Below are 12,977 nucleotides of genomic sequence, written 5' to 3'. Positions count from 1 at the left end.
ATGCCAAATGGTTTTGAGATCCTGGAGTCATCTGAATCCAGGAGAATGGCTGCTGCTTTGCTTTGTAAGCTTCTTCTGATGAGATTTGATCTTCTTGACCTGACTTTGGTGCCTCTTGTTCGAGGGCTGCTTCAAATCTAGCCACACAGGCCTCACATCGTAGTTGACCGTCGAACCTTCTGATTTCAAGTTCAAGGTTTGGAAGCGAAGGGGTTGAGTCTCAAGGCTGAGAGCGATCCTAGGCTGCACAATCTCAAGAGCGATTCCACACAGGTCTTCGCAAGACCGCGCAAAACATTTTGTTTTTGAAAGTTTTTAAGAAAGCGACAAATCGCTCGCGCTGAAAGTAGTGTGAAACCAGTCTGGATCAAGCCAGGATCCTTCTCAGTACTCACGCTAACAAGCATGATTTCATTCATTAAGGGCTTAGCATGCCTCTCTTTCTCTCAAATGATCAAAGTTTTGCAAATCCCAAGGAATTCCTTCCTCTTCGTTTTTACTGCAATGTTCAAAAAGAGTTTTGAAAAACTTAGGTCGATGCAATGATTCTGGGGCACAAGAGAGCAGGTGGAATGCACTGCCATTTCATTCAGATTCCATCACACCTAGCACACGGCAGCAGCGAACACAGAAGTGCAAAAATTACTGCTGTTTCATTTAAATCTTTCTGGCACAATTGGCACAAAGCAGGAGCAAGCACAAAGCATGAAAAAAAACACTGCTGTTTCAATCAAATCTGCTGGTGTTACTGGCTCCCTGGCAGAAACAGACTCAAAACAAAACGAAAAGACAAGCATAAAACAAAATGGTGACGCCCGAGGTAACATCCCCCGGAATCACCCGACTTCTATACAACAGGACTGACTCGATACAACAAGACAGACACTTAATCAAAAAGACCGACTCAAAACAAAGAGACAGACTCAAAACAAAACAACAAGACTGACCCAATACCTAAGTCAGAAACTGGCATTCGCAAATGCTCAGAATAGCGCATGTCCCTCCCACATCTGGAGTAAATCGAGTGCCACCCGCAGCTGGTTCATCCCTCGATCACATCTCATTATCCCACCATAAGTTCACTGATCAAGTGCCGATAGACTTTGTAGGACCTGGTGCAGGGATGACCCTGTTGTCGATCAGATCTTGTATTTCGTGGCGGAGACGAAAGCACATGTCAGTATCATGGCCGGCTCGCTGATGGAAGGCACAGTAGTCGGCTGGATTGTGCGAGAGAGGGAGGTTCTTTGGTAATGGTTGCGGCTCCAGGGGCTTCAGATGCCCTTTCTTGATCAAAACCCCAAGAGCCTTTGACAAAGGCATATAAAGTGGGGTGAAAACCTTCTTAGCTTGGGGTGGATATTTGGCCGCTTGTGAGCTACTTCCGGACGCACCGGTGAATGGGGTAGCTGTTTTTGATACGGTGGTAGCAACCATGCCCACATCAGAAGATCTTGCAGCTGCATCACCACTGGTGGTCGCATTCGAACTGCGGGAAAACGCCCTCCTGGGCTGCTCCTTATCCTGGTCAAACAGACCCTGCCTCATTGCATCTTCGATTTGTACCCCCATATCGTGTAAATCTGAGAAAGTGGGAAAGGGGATTACAATCATTCTCTGCATTAGCTTAGGCTGGAGATTGCGCACAATCATCCGAATTTGATCCTTATCAGTAGGCCTTAGAGTCATCATCGAGGCCTTCGCCCTCCACCAGATCACAAAGTCCGAGAAAGATTCCTTGGGCTCTTGCCTTGTCGTTTCGAGATCACGAGTTGTGATCTCGATTTGAGTGTTGTATGAATATTGTGTGACAAAGGCCTCAGCCATCTCATCCCAATTCTTCTTCACTTCATCTTGTAATCTTGCGTACCAATGGGAGGCCACACCCGACAGGGTTCGGCCGAATAGTGAGAGCTTCTGTGGTCGTGTTAGGCCCATCGGCCGCAAGACGTCTGCAAACAGTCGAATATGGACCATGGGGTCGCCGGTCCCGTCAAAGCGGTCGATTTGTGGCATTTTGAACCTATCAGGGAGTGTTACGGCCTCCTCGGTATATCCGTCTCCGATATCCGGCATAGCCTTGGCCCCTTGGGATTTTTTGAAGAGCTTCTCCAGTTTGCTCAATTTCAGAGCTGTATTATCAACCTCGACCTCGAATGGAGAGTCCGGGTGATTGGGTGTATGGACCTTGGACAGTTGTGGTGGAAGCGGGGGCGGAGCTGGCCCCGTTGGAAGACTTGTGTCCTCTTGCTGGTTCTGGATAGTCGGCACAGTATTCTGGATGTTTGGAGGAGCGTTCCGAACAGCAAGTATCTGCTCAGGTAATGGAGCCCCTGCCGGTGGAGGAATTTGTTGTGAAGCAGATGCCTCATTCTGCTGTTGCAGTCTAGTAATCAGTTCGGCCTGTTGGGTCATGATTGCGGCCTGTTGTTTGGAAAACTCCTCCTGACGGGCAGCGTCCTGCTGCATGAGTTTCATACTTTCTTGCATCTGGCGCATCATGGCCTCTATCCCTGATGTGTTCTGCCGTTCCATCTGACTGATTGGTATCTATCCCTTGCCTCTGGTGGAGGAACACTGATTGCCCTTGAACTGAATCTCTGACCTAGCAAAGTCTATCAGCACAAGTTCGATGAACCTCGGGGGATATCGGAGCCTTCAGAAGCTATGGTTCCCAGACTACCTAGCAAAAGAGAAAACAGACAGCATCTCAGCCTGATTCCATCTGAACGGATACAAGCATAGTTGAATGAGTGTGCCCTCTACTGAATTCTGCCCCAAAATCCTGCCCTAAACTGAGTCTGATACCCACGGGTAAAGCTGACTCCCAAATACTGATAGTAATGCCCTCAGGCCTGATGCCCAAACTCGCAAACTGGTGCCCGCAGGCCTGACGCCCAAACTCATACACTGATACATGCATTCCTATAGAGACGCACTCTAAAGCACATAACAGATAAGTGAGAGCCAAAACACCCCTATGAAGGGGTAAGGTTTCCCTGTCTTATTTTGTCAGGAGCTAGGGTTTCACTACGCATGCAGCGGTTTCAAACAACCTATAAACGGGTAAGCAACCTGTCCTAGTATGGAATGGTCACTATGGATTCCGAATATGCACTAGGTCGAATGGTCAAAGAGGGTGCCCCGGTAAAACCGGGGTTTGTGTTCCCATACTGGCAGAGCCCACAACCGGTCAGCCTTATGGTCATGCCTTGACAAGACAAGCCTCCGGCAAACCGTTCAGGAATAGCAGATGGCAAACACGGTGTCCTAGGCGCACCAATGCAAATGCAATGCAAAGAAACACACAAGTGTAGTAAAAAACAGATATCATGAGTTCGAGTCAAGTTCTCTAAATCCCCAGCGGAGTCGCCAGAAACTGTAACAAGCCCGCGGGGGGACCTCGCTACAGCTCGGACTCGACTTTGTAGTAGTCACGGTTCTTAATCCGAACCAAAGAGTCCAAATCTGGCAAATCGTTTTGAGAAAACTGATTTTTGAAAAAGTAGTGCCAAACATGGACTGCTTTGCCAGATACAGAGTCGCCACCTAAATATTTTATTTTGGGAAATTTAGGAAACCCTGACTCGGTGCCAAAAGGCCACGTGTCCGTCATCACCAAAGCTGCTTCGGCTCGGGAACTTGGGTACGATTGGGGAAGGTCACTTCGTGAGCACCCCCGCTCGCCCGGTCATAGACCGGCCTCTACTGACCGTGATATCTATTTTTGAAAACTTTGTGTGTTCTTACTCCGGTTATTAGCCTAGGTTACTATGTGATGCACACAGCATATAAGTATAGACTGGATCGCCCGAATTGGAACAAAACATTTCATGCTTTTGAAAATGGTTTGATGATGCTACTCGCAAGTAGGCTAAGACGTGGATTTGCCACCCTCGGGTGGGCTTAGAAAAATGTGATTTTGCCACTATCTAGTGGGCTTAAAACTCACAGTCAATGATTTGTTCCAATTTAAACAACCCGACCTTCACCCACAGGCATTCAGGCAGTTATATCACATAAGCACATAGCCTCATGGTAAGCATGCTATTCATGGCAGTCACTCACACACATGCAAGGATGCTAAAGCATAAAACTTACCGAGTACTCCAAGCCAAAATAGGAATTTATTAGAAATCATGCATGATCCTAAATATACAGAAATGCCTAATGTGACACATGCAGAATGCAACTATAGCAGGCTCGGCTATTCTAAGATGGTATATGAAATGCTACAACTAACATGTATTCAACTTGGAATTGAAAGTACAATGCAGTTAGTATGATGCGCCGAGCCCGATGCATGCAATACAGATGAATGAATGCAAACATGCTATCATACTGTATGCTAATTGAAATATGCCCTAATCTAACCATCAAAAGCGGATAAATAAAAGGGAGAAAGACGTGGGGTTGGAAGACATACATCACACTCACCCACACTTATTACAGTTGTGCCCTCACTCGGAGGGTCCAAATAAATAATACAGTCCAAATATTACAGTTCCCAAATAAAAGAATATTACAGTTCAAAATATTACAGAATTCTAATTAATTAATGAATTAACTAGAAAGCAAATAAACTGGCGTGCAAGCCAGGGACTGCCTTGCTTCTGGTGGATGATGCATGTCCGGACTGTCTTGCGCGGAAATCCACCGGAATGCCCCGATTAGCCTCTGTTTACACCTGTTCTTGAAATGCGTGCCAAGTTCCAAGAAGTTGCTGATTCCTCGTTTTGCTGCAATAGAGAGCAGAAAAGGGGCATAGCAATGTATTTGCACAAATATATGCATGTCTCGATCCTCGTGCCACCAATCACGCATACCGAGGCATGATGGCCGAGGAGTCGAAATGCACAACTCAATATAGGATGAATGCACATGAAACTACAGCTAAAACCTAACTCCATCATGGATAATCCGGAGTGTCGGTGACTGGGGAATTGAGACACATTCCGTCACTCGGAGTACGAAATGTACCTCGTTTCCCGTGCCCGGGCTAACTCTTATTCCGGACACGATGCAATATGCATGATATGCATGAAATGCAACTAAGATACAATCCTAACATACTCAATGCTATGAAAATGAGATGCCTCGAAATGCGTGCACACGGGCACGCAAACCGAGAAAATGATATGTCTCAAAATGCGTGCATGCGGGCACGCAAACCGAGAAAATGATATGTCTCGAAATGCGTGCACGCGGGCACGCAAACCGAGAAAATGATATGTGTCTCGAAATGCGTGCACGCGGGCACGCAAACCGAGAAAATGATATATGTCTCGAAATGCGTGCACGCGGGCACGCAAACCGAGGCGATGGCGGAATGCAATGTAATGACATGAAAACATGATGTGGGCTTATACCAACATGAGTGAGCCTCAGCCACACTCACATGGGATGCCGGTGGATAAAAATAGGGTGCCTCGAAATGCGTGCACACGGGCACGCAAACCGAGACAATGATGGAATGCTATGAAATGACATGGAAATGACAAGTGGGCTTATACCAACATGAGTGAACCTCAGCCACACTCACATCGGATGCCGGCGGATAAAAATGAGGTGCCTCGAAATGCGTGCACACGGGCACGTAAACCGAGGCAATGCTAAAATGTGATGAAATGACATGGAAATGACAAGTGGGCTTATACCAACATGAGAGAGCCTCAGCCACACTCACATCGGATGCCGGTGGATAAAAATGAGGTGCCTCGAAATGCGTGCACACGGGCACGCAAACCGAGGCAATGCTAAAATGTGATGAAATGACATGGAAATGACAAGTGGGCTTATACCAACATGAGAGAGCCTCAGCCGCACTCACATGAGATGCCGATGGCAAAAAATGAGGTGCCTCGAAATGCGTGCACACGGGCACGCAAACCGAGGCAATGCATACGCAATGCAAATGACATGGAAAATGACAAATGGACTTATACTAACATGAGAGAGCCTCAGCCGCACTCACATGAGATGCCGTTGGCAGAAAATGAAGTGCCTCGAAATGCGTGCACACGGGCACGCAAACCGAGGCAATGCATACGCAATGCAAATGACATGGAAACTGACAAATGGACTTATACTAACATGAGAGAGCCTCAGCCGCACTCACATGAGATGCCGACGGATAAAAACGGAGTGCCTCGAAATGCGTGCACACAGGCACGCAAACCGAGGCAATGATGAAATGTGATGAAATGTGGCAAAAATGATATGCAAGCATGCCAATGGAATTTCAGCACTAAAATATGGGGGAAAACAGTCCCGAAATGAGGCGAAATGACATGAAATGCAAGGAAATGTCCCGAAATGCAACATTAGGCACCCGAAATGACCTATAGCTATGCCAAACATGCACAATATGGATATGCAATGCAACGACAGAAGCTAGACAGTCCCAAAAGATGCACTTTTACAGTTATAAACATGGCCAAACAGCAAGCATAGGTAGGGGAAAAATAGCATGCAAGAATAGGGGCCAAAAGAGGGGTAATGAAGCAAGTGGTATAAGAAAAACCCAAACTGAAAAATTTCCTTCTACAACACTGAAGATGGACCAAAAATATGAACATTTACAGTATATGGCAGCCTCAAAATCAGTATACAAACATGCTAAAAATATGATGCAAAATGAGGCTCAAAAGGTGCTAAAACATGAAGTATACAAAATAATCACCAAACAGAAAAAAAGTGTGAATGAAACATGACGTATAGGCCAAAACAAGGCCACTTTCAGTTCGGACCAAGGTCCAAAAACAGAAGCAAAGAGGGCTACTAATTTATGCAAAAATGGGGCCAAATAAGGGATATAACTACAAGTGACACATAGAGACACCAAACAATGTTGAGCCCTTCTCCAATGTTGAAGAGGGGCTCAAAATAAGCCTTATATCAGTTTACAACATGCTCGAAAATAAATTGCTCATGGGCCAAAAATAGCATGCAAAATCATGACATACAAGAGGGTCAATGAAGCAAGTGTATTATGGAAGGCTCAAACAGGGTTGAGCCCTTAATGAGAAGTGAAGATGAGCTCAAAATATGGCCCTTTTCAGTTAGGGCCGGAGCTTGAAACCAAAAATAAGTGGGGCTTAGAAATAGATTAAGAAAAAGGGTCAAAAGGGTAAAAGTACTACTTACCCTTGAAGAATCACACTTTTGTTGCTTCTTGGATGGATTTGCAGCCTCTTTAGCCTTCAAGAATCCCTCCTTGTTGTTGGAAATGAGATGGTGGTGGTAGAGCTTGGTGGTGTAGAAGGAATGATGGTTAGGGAGTTGGGTTTTTTGAAGAATTGAGATGGAAGAAGATGGAGTTGGCTATGGAGCTTTGAAGGAGAGTTTTTCTAACCCTTATGAAGAAGGCCACCAGCTGGTTATAAAGGTTCAAAATGGCGTGTAAAGGTGGGGGAGAAGGAGGGCAAAACTCCCCCACAAAATATCCCCCGAATACAGAAAATATCTGGGGGATATTGCCCCACAGTTGGAAAGGGTACAGTGCAAGGAAGCAGGCCGGCCTCATACTTTTGCTGGAGGTGGCCGGCCGGCCACACCCCCTAGCCGGCCGGCTAGGGGTCAAAAGGGTCAAGGTGATTTTCTGGCCGGCCAGCTATTGGGGAGGTAGTCCTATGTGTGTACAACACAACCATGTAGTTGAAATTCCAAGAAAGTGGGCCCAAGGGGTTCAACAATGGCTCGGAAAGAGGGGGTCAAAAGGGTCAAGTTGACTTACTGGCCGGCCATGAACTTTTAGGGGCCTCCCATGTGTGTACATCACAGATATGTGGTTCAAAGTTCAAGAAAAAAGGTCCAAGGGGTTCAACATTAGCCCGGAAGAAAGGGGTCAAAAGGGTCAGGTGACCTTAATGGCCGGCCATGAACTTTTAGGGGCCTCCCAAGTGTGTAGATCACAGATATGTGATTGAAAGTTGGCAACACTAGCTCCAAGGTATTCAACATTAGCCCGGAAATGCGAAAAACGGGCGCCGGGAGGCTCCGGAAGAGAAATAACTGGTTGCTGCAACAATTGCTGGCCTCCCACCCTTCAGTGACCTTCCCTGTGATAAAACAGAGGTACCTGCCAAAAATGAACGAAAACCGTTGCAAAACGAATGTTCCGGGGCCAAAACACGCAGTTCGGGGTCCCGAAAATGGGCTGTTAAGCACCGAAAATGGTATTCGACCTCGAAGTGGGTTTCTCAACCCCCAGTGTCCCTCAAAAGGGATGAAATAAGATGTATGCCAAAAATTAGAGCAAACGGAGATGGTTAGGCGGTCCCGAACCGAGGCACACGGCCTGACGGCTCCGAAAACCGGGAACCGGACTCCGAAATGGGCAAAATGGCCTACGGCCACCAAATGTAGCCTATGGACATTGAGAGATGGTCTGCGGGACCTCTCCCTCCCCTCAGGAAAAGAAACAGAGAAAAACGAGTCTGGTTCGCAAACCGAGACAAGGCACAGGAGAGAGTTCGGAAGTCCGGAGGCAGGGCTCACGGCCGCGACTCTGAAACTTCTGAACGAGCACAACATGCAATATCATCGAGTGCTCAACTGGTGACGTCTGAGTCTCGAGGTCGGTCAAAAAATGGGGTGTCTACATTGTCGGGCTCGAGATCGTCGACCAGCTGTCCTCATGGGTCGTTCCGGGCCTTGGTATGCAGCTTGTTTGGACTTTGCCACTTCCAAGGCCAAATCCTATCGGAGATGTTCGTTCTCTGCGATCATGTTCTCCAATCTTTGTTCGTTTTGCTTTGCTTGTTCCAGGATCGCTTGCATTGCCTCATGCTCTGGAGTTGAAGGTGAGGCGAAGTACAAAGCGCGTCTTGCTGGGATAATCTCCGGTCCGTATATGTTTGTTGGAGTGAAGTCGTTTATCTGTGTGGTTTCATTAGTGACTATTGGAGGGTGACGCCCGCCATGGATATGCTTGAGTATTCCCACAGACGACGCCAGTTGTGGAGAAGTGATTTTGGAAATACTCTTCTGATCTTGGGGGACGCTTGTGATCCGCTAATAGTCACCTGAAAAGGAATAAACACTCCGGTCGGGGGTGCCGAAATTAGCACTCCGACAGACAAGTCAGTCTCTACACTCAAGAATGCTTGTATTCTAAGTTAAGCACAACAATTCTCACATACCTCTTTTTGGCTGATGTTCTTCTATTTATATCTTTTCTTCCATGGGCCTCGGGATTCAGTCCATTTCCAAATCATATTTGGCGCATTTTATAATAGATCGAACTTCACTCGGCCCGTTGCCTAATCGATCATTTGGCCGAATAGAGCTGGATTTGAGCTTGCGAGCCAATTTGCCGAGTGCTTCGAATCTCGACTCTCCGAGATTCGGCTATCCGGAATCTCTACGATTCCCTCTTCTCGGCCCCCACACAGAACAATACTCATAATTTACCTTTATTGTCTAATTCATTAAGTTCACCATCACCAATCCATAATCCAATTACCACTTCAATTTCCACTCTTTCAATTGATTTCATATCAAATACTGGATCCAATCACAAGTCATCTCCATGAGTCACACGCTTTATCGGTCACAAGCTAGAAGGAATGATGAACCTCATGCTTTACTGGTCACAAGCCGGAAGGAACGCGGAACCTCAACATACCACACGCTTTATCGGGCGCTACTCCAGAAGGAAGGCGAAACCTATCTCATGCACCACGCTTTGTCGGCTCAAAATACAGCGGGAAACGGACCCCATGATAACATCACAATCCATCATTACAATTAGTGGACAATCCTAACACATCTTCCATTATTTCTTAATTCAATATACGTTCACCATATATTAAAATTTCATTCACATAACGAGTACAAATATGTTCCACGACCTTCTTCATTATCTATTAAATCATTCATTGTTTTGTCACACAAAAATATAACAACACATCCATAGAGGCAAAGATTCATCTTTAAAGTGTTCATAATTCTTGGGTTCAAACTATTTCTTTACTTTTCCATATTATCATCAAGTCTTCAAATTCAATTTTTAAAACACATTGGTTATTAATTACTACCCACGATTATAAATTAAATCTCCAACATTTAATTTTCTTTGATACAACTCCTTCATATAACATCGTCATATTTCACAATCTCCCATTTATCATTATTCACACTCATCTTAACCCAACATAGACTTAATTTCATAAATTTCATGTTGATTGAAGTATCCTCATTTCCCAAAATAAAACTTCATAACTAGAGTTAAATATAAAGTTGGGCTTTTAGTTTTAAGGTATAAAATCACTTTCTAATTACACAATAAAATTCTTAAGGCTTCACTTCATCATCTTATCACAAAGTCCGTATCATCTTTCAACTCCCCCCCCGGTGGGTACCAACACAACACCACCCAACACAACTCATCTCAAACTCAACATAACCCAACACAACACAACACAACTCAAACTCAACACACCCAACATAACTCAACTCAACACAATTCAACATGATTCAAACACGATTCATCATAGTCCAACACAATTCGGTTTAACATTATTCAACACAACTCAACATGATCAATACAATTCAACATAATCAACACTATTCAACATAATTCAAGGTGAACTCTTAAACCTTTATTTCATCATTTCACCCCAAGGCTCATGTCATCCATATCATTAATAAATCATTTCCCCAATCTTCATTTCACATTATAGCATAATTTACAATATCCATAACAAAGGTTCAATCGCTAATTTTTAACATAATTTTCAAACACATCCAAAATCTAATTAAACTTGTATATATACAATTCAACCTTTCAATTTCATGATGTTACTTTCAATTTGGGCAAAATCATTAATTATCATCATAAATCAACCTAGAGTTTTCAAGAAAAATCAAGACTTTCAAGAAAAATTAAAAATTCTCTTACCACTACTTTCAATTCTAATTTTTCCCTTGATTACACACCTAAGGTTCATAATCCACCATATTAACCCAACAATTGAACCCCCAACATTTCAAACCCTAAACCCCCAAATTCCATGATATAACACTATATGCTCAAAAATGGAGATTTTGTTATTTATATAATCAAAATACCACAAATCTATCTATTAATGCAAGTATTGAAGAAGAACTAGGACCTCTACCTCAAGAATCAAGCAAAAAGTAAAGCTTTGATGAGATTCCTTCACAAATCCGAATTCCAATCGGTAGAAAATGTTGAGCTTCAAGTTTTCTTCACTTTTTGGCAAGGGATCTTGGCCAAATCTTAGAGGAATCGAAGGTATTTGGGGTCAAAAACCTAGGGTTTTCGGACCTAGGGTGAGAGGAATGAAGAAGGAAAAAGGAAAATGCAAAGAATGAACCAAAAAATCACATTTTAAGCTGCATGAGTTAGAGGTTTGACCTTTGTTTCGACTTTGTTTAATATGTACACAGCAGTGGACAAGGCTTCTCTTAAAAAATGAATAAGAAGATCAACGTCGGCCATCATAGACCTTGTGTAGACACCCCATTTTGACCAGCCCTAAGACTTGGGCATTTTTTTCGATTACCCGATGATGAAAACAAGAACGTGTTTCTCGCATAATCCTCAGTAAGAAATATGGAATTTGTGCTTCATTTCCAACCATAAGTCTGTTTTGGCCAAGTATTTAAGTCCCGTTCAAAACTCTCTTTCAAAACTTTCTTTTCGCGTTTTGTTTTGAATATTTTTGTAATGTTCCAAGGTTCATTTTTTTAAACTTCAAAATAAGACCTTTTTTTTTTTTTAGGAAATTGAGCAAAGAATAGTGTGGAAATAAGAAAAAATGATGATAATTCTATCGTAAAATTCTATTTCATGCAAACTAGTTAGGCCACGGCCAAATTTTTGGCTGACCAACCAATTTGGCCGGCCAGCTAAGAAATTGGCCGGTCGGCTAATTTGCCCAAGAGTAGGGCAATTTCGGCAGAATTCTTGTTGAATCCGTTTGGGTCATGCCATTACAGTTGTTATTGATACATTCAGTGCACGAGATACACACCTACCCCCCATTTATTATCCTTCATTGTCCTCCATTGTCAAAAGAGTTTTTGTCTCTTCCAAAAAGAAGGTGTCCAATTCAACCACCCTTGTCATCCCATCATCCTTGTCTCCCACATTCTCCTTAATTGAGTAGAATTGTATTGCTTATAGAGAGGATCAGATTGTGAGATAGAAGGAAGAGAAATGAAGAGAAAAGAGAGAGATAGAGAGAAAAAGAGAGTTGTCTTAAGCTTTGAGCCAAAACACTTCCATACACTGATATATCAAGGTTTCTTACATCAAAACCATCCTAAAAATTTTGTGAGAGCCATATTCTAGAGCTTTGATAAAAAAGAGAGTGAGTGTTGTTGAAAGGAAGAAAAACAGAGACTTGTATAACTCTTCCCCCCCCCCCAACACTTTTGAACAACCCAAAAACACTATTCCAACAAGAACTTTGAATTTTCAAACTGAGAATTGAGAACACACTTCATAAACTTAAGCGTGATCAAAATGAGGTTTAGAAATCAAATCCTTTCCTTAGAAGGTAAATTTTGCACACTTTCATTTCCTTGCATTTCCTTTCTTATATTGTTTTTCTTACTTCAATTTCATGTTATAAACCTGTTGTAAGCTAATTGGAAATGGTTAGTTAAGCCACCCACATATTTTCTGTTTATTTTTCTGTGTTTGCAACAAAACAAAGCTTTTGGCTTGGCTTGATTGGCCGGCCGACCAATTTATTGGTTGGCTGGTCGGGCGGCTAACTTTTTGGCTGGCCAGCCACTCATCTTTTGAACGACCAGCCACTTTCTTCTGGAGAACAGTCTCATAGTGCTAAGCAGAACAGTCTCCGATGGTCTCCGAAGCCCCCCCTAAAGTTTTTATTTTTTTATTTTTATTTTAATTAGAGAGAGAGTTGAGAGGATTTAATTTTGTTATAATATTCTTATTCCTCTTTCCCCTTTATTCGGATTTATAATATTCAAAGCGT

This window comes from Camellia sinensis, chromosome 15 (assembly GCF_055761805.1).
Source record: "Camellia sinensis isolate YWXY chromosome 15, ASM5576180v1, whole genome shotgun sequence".
Taxonomy (NCBI): Eukaryota; Viridiplantae; Streptophyta; class Magnoliopsida; order Ericales; family Theaceae; genus Camellia; species Camellia sinensis.
This window is presented reverse-complemented; position numbering follows the sequence as displayed.